The sequence below is a fragment of the Chiloscyllium plagiosum genome, unplaced genomic scaffold, assembly GCF_037043375.1.
Source record: "Chiloscyllium plagiosum isolate Xiang-an unplaced genomic scaffold, Cpla_swu_hap1 HiC_scaffold_27, whole genome shotgun sequence".
In the NCBI taxonomy this organism is placed as follows: Eukaryota; Metazoa; Chordata; class Chondrichthyes; order Orectolobiformes; family Hemiscylliidae; genus Chiloscyllium; species Chiloscyllium plagiosum.
The window spans coordinates 4,308,410-4,321,377 of NW_028270165.1; the positions used below are offsets into that span (position 1 = coordinate 4,308,410).

Genomic DNA, 12,968 nt, shown 5'->3' on the forward strand with positions numbered 1-12,968 from the left:
ATCCAACTGGTTTATTCGGAAGCACGAGCTTCTTTATTGGGGGAAAGAGCCAGTCAGGAGCCCTGGAGGACCAGAAGGTGACTGGTCCTCCTGCCAATCAGAGCCTTCCTATTGTCTGAATGCAGACGCTGGAAGCTGCTCCTGCTGCTCGCTCTCTCTGTGTGTGTCTCTCTCTCTCTCTCTCTCTCTCTCTCTCTCCATGAAGATTGAGTTTGCTCCAGACTGCAACCTCCTTATTCTGTCAACCATCTGAGAGTACGGCACTCTCCTCTCAACTCCTTTTCCATTTTTTTCATTCAGGGCTTCAATTTATGACTTGCAGCAAAAAAAGGAAAGGGAATGAATTTACGGAGTGGACAGAATCAGAAAAGGTTTGTTTATAAACAGAGTGGTTCATATATGGAGTGAATGTAAAGAGGATGTGGTGGATGCACGCACAGATGCAACAGACATTTCCATAAGTACATGAACAGACACGGTGCGGATGGATATGGGCCAAAAACTGGCAAGTGGCACTAGTTTAGTTTGAGAACATAGTCAGCATGGAATAGTTGCGCTGAAGTGCTGTCTGATTGTAACTGTTCTGTCGTGGTCTTCAAACTATTTTCTTGCCTTCCACAACATTTAAAAGGCATCTGGAGGGGTACATGAATAGGAAGAGCTTAGAGGGATATGCGCCACATGTAGACAAATGAAACAAGACTAATTTAGGATATCTTGTTAGGCACAGATGAGTTGGGCTGAAGGGTCTGTTTCCATGTTGTAATTGTCTTCGGTGAATGCAGAAGTGTGGTTGGACTTTCAGAGTAGCTTTCCAAGATGTTGTGCCCTTAATAGGATTAAAAGAAGTTTGTGAGACAGCAACTGAGTGAGGGAGTACATCTGGGATTTTGGTAGAAAGCGGGAATTCATTGCACTGTGGGAATGAAGCCGTGCCCTATCCAGTCATTTCTGCTGGTGGATGAGACCAGGCCTCAAGTTGAGGGGGTGGGGGAGGGTAGATTTAGGACAGATGAGGAGGAACTGCTTTTCCCACACAGCAGTCAATCTATGGAATTCTCTGCCCAACGAAGAGAGGCAGCTTTATTAAGTACATTCAAGACACAGGTGGATGGGTTTTCGTGGTCAGGGAATTAGGGTAATTAGGACAATGCAGGGAGGAGGAGCTGAATCGATGGATATATCTGCCATGATCTTAATGAATGGTGGAGCAGGCTGGACAGGCCAAATGGCCTACTCCTGCTTCTATTACTATGAAACTATAACCCTGTATTTCCCATGGCTAACCCATCTAACCTATACATCCCTGGACATTCTGGGCAATTTAGCATGGCCAATCCAAATCAAGGCCAGTGAGCAATGTAGTGATGTGGAAAATGATCAGAAAACAATAGAAAGGGACAAGGAGAGTAAATGTACCAGCGATCAAAACTGGATTCTGAAGATCACAAAAATTGAAACTGGAAACGGCATGTCTGATGTGCGTTGCATTGTAACAAAATTGACTGCACACATCGAAGAGAATAATTATGATCTGAGACTCCTTACAGAGGCATGGCTTCAGGATGACAAGGATTGGATCCTGAATCTAGAGGGAATAGTCATATGGCAAGCTCGGTAAAGGCAGAGGGTTGGCACTGCTAATCAAAGCACTGATCACAGGGTAGTCTGGTGTCAGCTTGGATTTCAGGTCTAGGGAGTATTCCTGAACAAAGAGACCTTGGAGTGCAGATTCATAGCTCCATGAAAGTGGAGTCGCAGGTCAACAGGATAGTGAAGATGGCGTTTGGCATGCTTTCCTTTATTGGTCAGAGTATGGAGTACAGGAGTTGGGAGGTCATGTTGCGGCTGTACAGGACATTGGTTAGGCCACATTTGGAATATTGCATGCAGTTCTGGTCTCCTTCCTAACGGAAAGATGTTGTGAAACTTGAAAGGGTTCAGAAAAGATTTACAAGGATATTGCCAGGATTGGAGGATTTGAGCTTTCGGGAGAAACTGAACATGTGGAGCTGTTTTCTCTGGAGCATCAGAGGCTGGGGGTTGACCTTATAGAGGTTTATAAAATCATGAGGGGCATGGATAGGATAGATAGAAAAAGTATTTTCCCTGGGGTGGGGGAGTTCAGAACTAGAGGGCATAGGGTTACGGTGAGAGGGGAAAGATATGAAAGAGACCTAAGGGGCAACTTTTTCACTCAGAGGGTGGAACGTGTATGGAATGAGCTGCCAGAGGAAGTGGTGGAGGTGGTACAATTGCAACATTTAAGAGGCAACTGGAGAGATATGGGCCAGGTGCTAGCAGGTGGGACTAGATTGGGTTGGGATATCTAGTTGGAGGAGAAAGTGAGGACTGCAGATGCTGGAGATCAGAGCTGAAAATGTGTTGCTGGAAAAGCGCAGCAGGTCAGGCAGCATCCAGGGAACAGGAGAATCGACGTTTCGGGCATAAGCCCTTCTTCAGAAATCCAAGAAGGGCTTATGCCCGAAACGTCGATTCTCCTGTTCCCTGGATGCTGCCTGACCTGCTGCGCTTTTCCAGCAACACATTTTCAGCTCAGTTGGGATATCTAGTTGGCATATAAGAGTTGGACCGAAGAGTCTGTTTCCGTGCTGACTCTATAACCAGTCTGACTGAAACTGGACGACAGACAGACTCTGACCTCACCTTTAATGCATTGTCCGAGCTGAGATGTCACCTTTTGTTATGAAAACCTTAGGCTATCATGAAGATGCTTGACAGGAAGTTCTGGAATTTATAGATTAATGATTACTGCAATCTATTCTAAAATATGAAAGACTTAACAATCCAGGATTGTTCAATATATCATTTCAGTGGCAGGACACTAATGTTTTTCATACATTCTGTGCCTTATGATCTTATTCTCCACAACCACCTGATGAAGAAGCAGTGCTCCGAATGCTAGTGTTTCCAAACAAACTGCTGGTGTTGTGTAATTTTTAACTTTGTCCAGGTTCAGGTAGATTGACAGTACGAAATTACGCAGAGTGCTCAGGGATGTGCAGGTTAGGTGCATTAATCAGGGGGTAAATGTTGAGCAGTACGGGTCGGGGAATGGGTTTGGGTGGGTTACCCTTCGGAGGGTTGGTGTGGAGTCTTCTACACTGTGGGGATTCTCTGATGGGGAAGGGAGTTTTGCAAACTGTGCAAGGCAACTCCGGTGTAGTGTGGGAGCCTGCTGTTGGCCTTGCCCTGCCCCCTCTTGCCGCCCAGTGTATGTGGAGCCGAAAACAGTTACACAGACTGGAAAGAGGAATTCACGGTAGGGAGGGGCTGTACACGTGTGTGTGCGCGACTGAAGGTTCGGCCATGGAGAAACCGTGGAAGTGTGGCGACTGCAGGAAAGGCTTCTGTGCCCAGTCTGTCCTGGAGACTATTCGGCACTGTCACACCGGGGAGAGGTCATTATACTGCCCCGAGTGCAGTAAGGGCTTCAGCAATTAGTGGGCGGCACGGTGGCACAGTGGTTAGCACTGCTGCCTCACAGCGCCAGAGACCCGGGTTCAATTCCCGCCTCAGGCGACTGACATTGTGGAGTTTGCACGTTCTCCCCGTGTCTGCGTGGGTTTCCTCCGGGTGCTCCGGTTTCCTCCCACCATCCAAAGATGTGCAGGGTCAGGTGAATTGGCCATACTAAATTGCCTGTAGTGTTAGGTAAGGGGTAAATGTAGGGTTATGGGTGGGTTTCGCTTCGGCGGGTCGGTGTGGACTTGTTGGGCCGAAGGGCCTGTTTCCACACTGTAATCTAATCTAAAATCTAATCTAAAAATTCATCCCACCTGCTGACCCACGGGTGAGTCCACACGGGGGAGAGGCCCTTTAGCTGCCCTGAGTGTGGGAAGGGCTGTATCCAGGCCTTCGCCCTGCTGACAGGCCAGCGGGTCCACACAGGGAAGAGGCCCTTCAGCTGCCCCGAGTGCGGGAGTAGCTTCACCCATTCCTCCCCCCTGCGGAGGCGCCAGCGAGTTCACGTACCATCGCAGGGGGATTAAAGGAGCAACGGCTCAGTGCAATAATCAACTGGACTATCAACCCAGTTCTGGGGACTCACTGGTTTGAATCCCGTTAACAGATGGCGGATTTGGAATCTGGTCAGAAATCTGGAGTTCGGAATTTAACGGTGAAACCATTTTTCAGGGGGTGGTGGGGAGGTGTGGTGGGAGGAGAAAACCTCCATCTGATTCACTCACTTCCTTTTTAGGGAAGGAAACTGTCATTGGAGGAAAAGGATTCACTCAGTCATCCCAACTGCATCCTTTACCCGGTCTGGCCTACACATGTCTCCAGACGCACAGCAGTGTTTTTGACTCTACACTGCCCCCCCAACAGCAAATGCGCAAAGAGAAACTTACTTGGAGACATGTATGGGTTGAAATTGCCGAGTGAGGCAATATTTCCTACGGGTTGCGGCTGTACCAAGGATCACTATAAATGCCGGAGGAAACATCACAGAAGCGCTTCACAGGAGGCTCCCAAGCACTAAGGATGTCACCTAGACAGGGGACGAAACATCTGCAACACAAATTCCCAGCTCGGCGAACAGAACCACAACAAGTACCAAGGATCCAATTACAAAGGGACAACTCGGTGCTGACCAATAGTAAAGAAAGTGAGGTGGCGGGTATATATGCACTTTGACCCGGAGCTGTTTAAAAAAAAAATCAGCTACTCTTTCTCTGCCTTTTTGCTGGGGGAATCTGAAGCTGTAACAATGTTGGGTCACAATAAAGGTTACCTTAACGTACTGCCAGGCTCAGGCTCTCATTGAAAGCTATGAGCTCCAAGCTGTTTTTGTTTTAAAGCTGCTCATTCTTTCAGCCTCCTGCACTGAGTTTCCAATGTCGTGTATCAGATGGAGCAGTGAATTAGTAGTTAAGATCATTAGAAATTGTACATTTTTCAGGAGTGCAGGTACTGCATCGTTTCCTCAGCAGATTACTGGCAGCACTGGGAGGAATGGGCTATGTTCGCTAGAAACGAGGTGGAGATGCGGGTATTGGACTAGGTTGGACAAAGTTTAAAAATCACGAAACCGGGTTATAATCCAACAGGTTTATTTGGAAGCACTAGCTTTCCTTCATCGGGTAGCTGTGGTGCAGGATCATAAGACAGAGTTTATAGCAAAAGATCGAGTATCATGCAACTGACATGATGTATTGAACAAATGTAGATTGCTGTTAAGTCTTTCATCTTTTAGAATGGGTTGTAGGTTGTAGTTCATTAATGTGAACATCCCAGAGCTACTATTAAGTCATATTCTCAAGATCACTTAAGGTTCTTTTAAAACAGGTGACATCTCAGCCCAGAAAATGCATGAAAGGTGTGTCAGTATCCCAATCTTAAATCGGACTTGTTCTATTTCCAAAGTAGGAATTTATAAAATATTACATGGATTGACCAACTGCATATTGTGCATCTTTTGCGCAAAATTGCACATATAACTCTGCAAATGCAAATTCACCCCATCGTTATAGGTACGTGTGCGTGTGTGAGAGTGCATGTAAGAGAGTATGTGTGCACATGCTTGGTAAAGTGAGTGTGATGGAGTATAAGCCTGTGAGAGGGTGTGTGTGTTGGGGGGGAGCGGGGTGTACGTCTGAGAGACAGCATGTGTATGAGAGAGGTATAGATAAAAGTGAGGGGTTGCATTTTGCAAGGAATTAAGGAAGGGCAGGGCTTGTACAGAGGGATTTGGGGGGGGGGGGGGTTCAGGTACATGCTTCATTGAAAGTTGCATCACTGGTTGGAAGGGTGGTTCAGAAGGCATTCAGCACACTTACCTTAATTGTTCACACCATTGAATAAAGGAGCTGGGACATCATTTAGATGTTGTACAAGATGTTGGTGAGGCCACTTGCAGAGTACTGAGAACGCTTCTGGTGGCCCTGTAATAGGAAGAATACTATTAGAGGGGGTTCGGTAAAGACTTACCAGGATGTTACCAAGACTGGAGGGTTTGAGTTAGAAAGAGAGGCTGAGACTCTTTTCACTGGAGCACAGGAGGTTGAGGGGTGACCTCATTGAATTTATAAAATCATGAGGGGTGTAGGTAAGATGAACATCAAAAATAGCAAGGGGTGCGCGCAGTTATGTCGAGCGAAGGTGGGGAGGAGGGTGGAGAAAATGTGACATTTGGACACTTTAAATCCGTCAGGAACAGTATCTCCATAGATCATACTGCGCATGTTCGCCGGTTCAGCAAAACTTTTGGAATAAGCACTGTCCTACTGACCTTAAGTTGGTCAGGAATCTTGCCCTTTATAACCCAAATAGAATATATCCTGGGCAGCAGCGAATTATCCTTATTGAAAACTTTAATTATATCTCCCATCGTCACTCCATCCGGCCCCGCAGCGGTTTTCACGTCCATCGCCTTAATGGCATGTTCGACTTCCTCCACCGCTACGGGACCGGTTAGAGCAACTATCTGGGACCCTTCCTCCTGACCCTTATATTTGGCAAACCCTCTTAGGTTATTCCTCTCATTTATATTCGTTAACCACTGTCTTCACTGTCTGCAGAAACGGCGCAAATCCTTCTTCAAATGGACTAATGGGAAGCCAGGGAGGACCGCAAGGAGCCTGGTCCTCCTGCCAATCAGAGCTCCCCAATTGTCTGAAAACGGAAGGTAGACCATGAGCTTCTGAAGCTGCTCCTCTCTCTCCGAATGAAGATCGAGCTTCATCTCGGACTACAACTTCCTTCCTCTATCCACCATCTGTGAGTACGGCACTCTCTTTTCTTAACCTCTTTTCCATTTCATTTTTTCATTCTGGAGTTCAATTGTTGACTTGCAGCAACTGAAAAGAAAGCGTGTGATTCCAGGGAGGGAACAGAGTCAGGAAACGTTGGTCCAGGTCTGAGTCTCAATTGGCAAACGCACGGCAAATGCAGTCCCACAGTGTGAAGTTATAGCCTCTTATGAAAAAATAACTGCTGAAAGGAGGTGCGTTGTTTAAATGGTGATATATTGGGATGTGGAGAAAGTGAGGACAGCAGATGCTGGAGATCAGAGTCGAAAAGTGTGGCACTGGAAAAGCACAGCAGGTCAGACAGCATCAGAGGAGCAGGAAAATCGACATTTCAGACATGAGCCCTTCATCAGGAATGCTGTGTGGATATACAAAGGGGCCTCAGTGTCCTTCCACACAATTCACTGCCAGTTGTCAAATGGGTGCAGCAAGCAATCAGCAAAGCAAGTGGTATATTAGCGAGAGTAATTGAGTTCAGAAGTCTTCCGGAAGTTAGGGGGTCATTGAATATATTCAAGGCTGAGTTCATCTGATTTTAGAACAACAATGAAGTGGATGTTAATGGGGGAAGGCAAGTAAAATGATTAAGACCAGTATAGAACAGTTATAGAGTCAGACAGCACAGAAACAGACCCTTCAGCCCAACTAGTCCATGCTGACTATATTCACAAATTAAACTAGTCCCACCTGCCTGTGTCTGGCCCATATTCCTCTGAACCTTTCCTGTTCATGCACTTATCCAAATGTCCTTTAAACGTTGTTACTCAACCTGCATCCACCATTTCCTCTGGACATTCATTCCACACAAACCACTCGCTGTTAATAAAAAGGTGCTCCTCATGTGTTTTTAAAATCTTTCTCCTCTCCCCTTAATTTGCTCTCTAATCTTGAAACGACACAGGCCATTCACCTTATCTATGCCCCTCATGGTTTTGTCAACCTCTATCAAGAGAACAAAGAACCTTACAGCACAGGAACAGGCCTTTTAGCCCTCCAAGGCTATGCTGATCAAGATCCTCGATTTAAACCTGCTGCCTAATTTCTAAGGATCTGTATCCCTTTGCTCCCTGCCCATTCATATATCTGTCTAGATACATCTTAAATGATGAAATCGATCCCACCCCTACCACCTCCACTGGCGATGCATTTGAGGCACCCACCACCCTCTACGTAAAGAACTTTCCATGTTTATCTCCCTCAAACCTTTCCCCTCTTACTTTGAACTCGTGACCCCTAGTAATTAAGTCTCCCCCTCTGGGAAAAAGTATTCTTCCTATCTACCCCTGTCTACACCTCTCATGGTTTTATAGGCCTCAATCAAGTCCCCCCCCCCCCCCTCAACCTCTCCTCATAGCTAGCACTGTCCATAACAGGCAACATCCTGGTGAATCTCCTCTGCACCCTCTCCAAAGCATCCACATCCTTTTGGAAATCTGGCGACTGGAATTGTACGCAGTATTCCAAATGTGGCCGAACCAAAATCTTATAACTTTAACATGACCTGCCAACTCTTTTACTCAATCCGTCCGATGATGGAACGCGTGTTGTATGCTGCCTTGACCACTCTACTGACATGCGTTGCCACCTTCAGAGAACAATAGACCTGAACACCCAGACCTCTCTGTACATCAATTTCCCCCAAGACCTTTCCATTTACTGTATAGCTCGCTCTTGAATTGCATCTTCCAAAATGCATCACCTCACGTGTGTCTGGATTGAACTCCATCTGCCATTTCTCTTCCCAACTCTCCAATCTATATTCTACTGTATCATCTGACAGTCCCCTTCACTATCTGATATTCCATCAATCTGAGTACCATGTGCAAACTTGCTAATGAGGCACCCGATACCTTCACCTTTCAACCTCCTGTGCTCCAGTGAAAAAAGTCCCAGCCGACCCACCAATAGGTGTGAATTCTGTCTGGGTCCCAATGTCGCGTCAGCCTGACATTTTTGATAGAAAAGCTCTGCATTTAAATTACGTTCTTGAGAAAGTTACTGAAAACAAGTTCTGGGATTAACATACCAAAGAACAGAGCCCCATTCTAAAAGATGGAAGATTTAATCTAAATTGTTTAATGTATCACATCTCCATGAACTGGACTCCGTTGGCTATAAATTCTGTGATCATGACCTTCGTCTCCACAACCACCTGAAGGAGCAGCACTCTGAAAGTTAGTGCTTCCAAACAAACCATATTATGGCAGCAGCAGGAGATGTGGGCTGTATTCACTAGAAACAATTAAGCAGTTAGATACCACACGTTCAAGAGGGAAGGATGTATAACATGACCTTCCAACTCCTATACTCAATGCCCTGAACAATGAAGCAAACTAAATTCATTATTCTCTCCACGTGAGACTCCACTTTCAAGGAACTATGAACCTGCACTCCAAGGTTTCTTTATTCTGCAACACTCCCCTTAAATGTCAGTCCTTCCTGGATTGCTTGACCAAAATGTAAACCTCCGATTTCTCCAAATTAAACTCCAACTGCAACTCTTCGGCTCACCTACCGATCCCATAAATTCTAATTTATAGTGAACTCTCTTTCCTCTCTCATTCCCTCTAAGCTGAAAATCTCCACCCCACATTCACTCTCTCCATTTTCACTTTGCTAAAAGTGGAAGAAAGGGATTGAGAAACTGATCAACCATAATTGAATGGAATGAGCAGACCTGGTGGCCTAATTTCTTCCTTTGTCTTGTGGACTCTTGCTGTCGTGGACACTCCGTGAGAATTGGTAGCAGCATTGAACAGATCATGACAGGATATGGATCTATCTACATCTAGGTGGATAGGCTGGGACTTTTTCACCGGAGCATAGGAGGTGGAGAGGTGACCTTATCGAGGTTTATAAAATCATGAGGGGACTGAGGAGATGAACGATGGATGTCCTTCCCCGGGGTAGGGATTTCAAGGGAGCAAATTTTGAAGGTGAGAGGAGAAAGAGATTTTAAAAAGACTTGAAGGGCACAATTTTGTGTGGACTGAATGTCTAGAGGAAGTGGTGGATGCAGGTACAGTTACAATGTTTAAAAGACATTTGGATAAGTACATGATTAGGAAATGTTCAGAGGGATATGGGCCAAAACACAGGCAGGTGGGACTGGTTTAGTTTGAGAACAGTCAACATGGACTAGTTGGACTGAAGGGTCTGTTTCTGTGCTGTCTGACTCAAACTGTTCTATACTTGTCTTAAAACCATTTTCTTGCCATCCCCATAAACATCCACATAAAAATCAGATGAACTCAGCCTTGAATATATTCAATGACCCCCTGACTGTAGGAAGACATTCCCACTTCTGAACTCAATTCCTCTTGCTAACACGCCACTCGCCTTGCTCATTGCCTGCTGCACCTGTCTGACAACTGGCACAGAAGGACACTGATGCCCCTCTGAACATCCACGCGTCATTCCTGATGAAGGGCTTGTGCCCAAAACTTCGACTGTCCTACTGCTCGGATGCTGCTTGACCTGCTGTGCTTTTCCAGCACCACACTTTTTGACTCTAATCTCCAGTCCTCACTTTCTCCATATCCCAATATATCACCATTTAAACAATACACCTTTCTGTTTATTTTCACAGCAAAGGCTGTAACTTTACATTGGGGTACTGTATTTGCCATGTGTTTGCCAACTGTGGTCTTCCCTCCATCGGGGAGACTGGGTTTAAACTTGCATCACAGCCACGTCTGCAAAGGCCGACCGGACCTCCCAGTCACCATCCATTTTAATTCGCCTTCCCATTCCCTTTCTGACATGACCATCTTTAGCTTCCTCCATTGCCACAATGAACCAAACCGCAAATTGGAGGAACACCTCATCTTCTGCCTGAGCAGTCCACAGCCCGGAGGATTCAACATTGAATTTTCCAATTTCAAATAACCTGCCTACTCATCCCACAACTCCCTTCCCAGCCTGCCACCAACTAGATTCCTTCCTCCCATTCACCAACCAGGTCGTACACTCTACCTGTCTCCACCTATCCCCACTTCATCACCCTGCCCCCAGCACACCCTTGTTCTGCAGTTCTCCCTGTATCCACCCCCAGTCCTTAACAAGGGTTACACCCAAAATGTCGACTTCTCCACCTCCTGTTACTGCCTGGCTTGCTGCGTTCTTCCAATCTCCTGTCTGTCTATTTTGCCAATTGAGACACAGGCCTGGACCAACCTTTCCAGAGTCTGTCTCCTCCCTCGATTCACTCCCATTCCTTTCAGTTGCTCCAAGTCAATAAATGGAAAAGGGGGTGAGAAGAGAGTGCCATACTCACAGATATTGGACAGAGGAAGGAAGTTGCAGTCTGGGGTGAAGCTCTTCATTCAGAGAGAAGAGCAGGAGCTTCAGAAGCTCATGGTCCACCTTCCGCATTCACCGATAGGGGAGATCTGAACGTCAGGAGGACAAGTCTCCTTCCGGTCCTCCAGTGCTCCTTATTTGTCCATCAAAAGTAGGTCTCGCCCTTTATCTGCCGACAGCGAGGAACATGCCCAATGTTTTGGTGACGCCGGCAATCATGCGCCCTGTGTTTTGACACTGAGGAGTGTACACAATATGCTCTGTGGCGATGCTGGTGTTCTTGACAGATATTAGGTGTACAAATGCTAATCAGAACAAAAAGGGTAGAGCCATAATTCTCCCCCCCCCCCCCCCCCCATGTGGCTCGATGTTTTATAGCTTTTGCATTTGTCTGGTTGCTCAATGTTTTTATGTCTTTTCCCCAGTGTTGGGGTAAAATTCAGAACTAGAGGGCATAGATTTAGGGTGAAAGCAGGAAGATACAAAAGGTATTGAAGGGGCAACTTTTCCAATCAGAGCATGGGTTGGTGCATGTTTGGAATGATCCCCCTTTTCCATTTACGTTTCATTCTGGGGTTCAATTGTTGACTTGGAGCAACTGAAAAGAATGGGAGTGAATCCAGGGAGAAGACAGACGCTGAAAAAGTTGGACCATGCCTGTGTCTCAATTGGCAAAGTGGTGGAGGCTGGTGCAATTACAGCATTTAAAAGGCATCTGAATAGGAAGGATTTAGATGGATGTGAGCCACGTGCTGGCAAATGGGACTAGATTAATTTCGGATATCTGGTCAGCATGGATGGGGAGGTCCAAAAAGGTCTGTTTCTGTGCTGTACATCTCCGAATCTAAATAATAAAGAGTATACTTTCACAAATAACTAACTATATCCATGTTGACAAGGCTTAGTACACCACATACTTTACTAACCATTCTCAACAGGTCCTGCCCCTTCAATAACTGAGGAACATATACATGCTGGTGCATAATCTCCTTCACTAGTATTTACACACAAACCTCAGCAATTGCACAAGTAACAGCAAAGAGCAAACAGCACAAGGATTAAACAAACAGTGAGGGGCAAACAGCACAAGGATTGAACACACAGTGAGGGGTAAACAGCACAAGCGCCAGTAAAAGCAGATGGAAAGTGAGTGTAAAATGTCACTATGACAGGACAGGCCCCACATTCCTTCCCCTCCGTCCCCCCACAACCTGCCTCACCTTTCACCTCCCGGGCCCAGGACCTTCCAGGTGGCCCCATAGTTGACACAGGGGCCGCCCCACGACCAGTAGAACTCCACCACCCAGGCGGCCGACGAGTTCCCAAGCAGGCCCTTAACCCCATCCGCCTCCAGAATGCTCACCGGCTCCTGCCTGCTGTACAGCCGGCCGGTGTGGCCGTGACACAGCAGCTGCGCCAGGAAGGCGGCGGTGCCCAGTGACGGGTGTCTGCCCCGGGCCGCACGGCGCCATTTTCCTAACGGCCGCCGCTTCCCCGCTCGAGCGACTTCTCCTCCCAACCGCCTTCGCCCCCGCGTGACGTCTGCACGGGGGGATGGGCGGGGCCGGGGGAGCCTCACCGTCACCAAGCAACAGCACCTCGCGCTACAACTGCTCATTCACAAAAACAAACTCTCCTAGGGAGCCGTTGCTCAGGAATCCGTACCTCCGTACTCGCGGGTTCGAGTGGCTGTCGGAGGGGAGGGCCGCGGCGGCGAGGGTGACCAGGGTCGGGGACGTGCTGGGTGCCGGGGGCCTGGGCTGGACGCTGCCGCAGGACATAGCAGGCAGGGCAGCGGTAGACGTCCAGTACGTGGCCACCGCCATCCGACGCCTTAAAACGGCGGTGCTCGGACCCGACGTAGTGCACCAGTTGGAGGACGCTCAGGTGTGC

At 47.2% G+C, this 12,968-nt stretch overlaps 1 long non-coding RNA gene across 1 annotated transcript; it reads right to left on the bottom strand.

Moving 5' to 3' along the window:
• Window positions 1–339: 339 nt before the first annotated feature.
• On the bottom strand, window positions 340–12,592 carry LOC148142906 (uncharacterized). Its single transcript, XR_015751054.1, has 3 exons — window positions 12,439–12,592; window positions 5,802–5,906; window positions 340–829 (listed from the first exon to the last, which is right to left on the bottom strand). It is a non-coding gene; the product is annotated as an uncharacterized LOC148142906 (long non-coding RNA).
• Window positions 12,593–12,968: the final 376 nt, after the last annotated feature.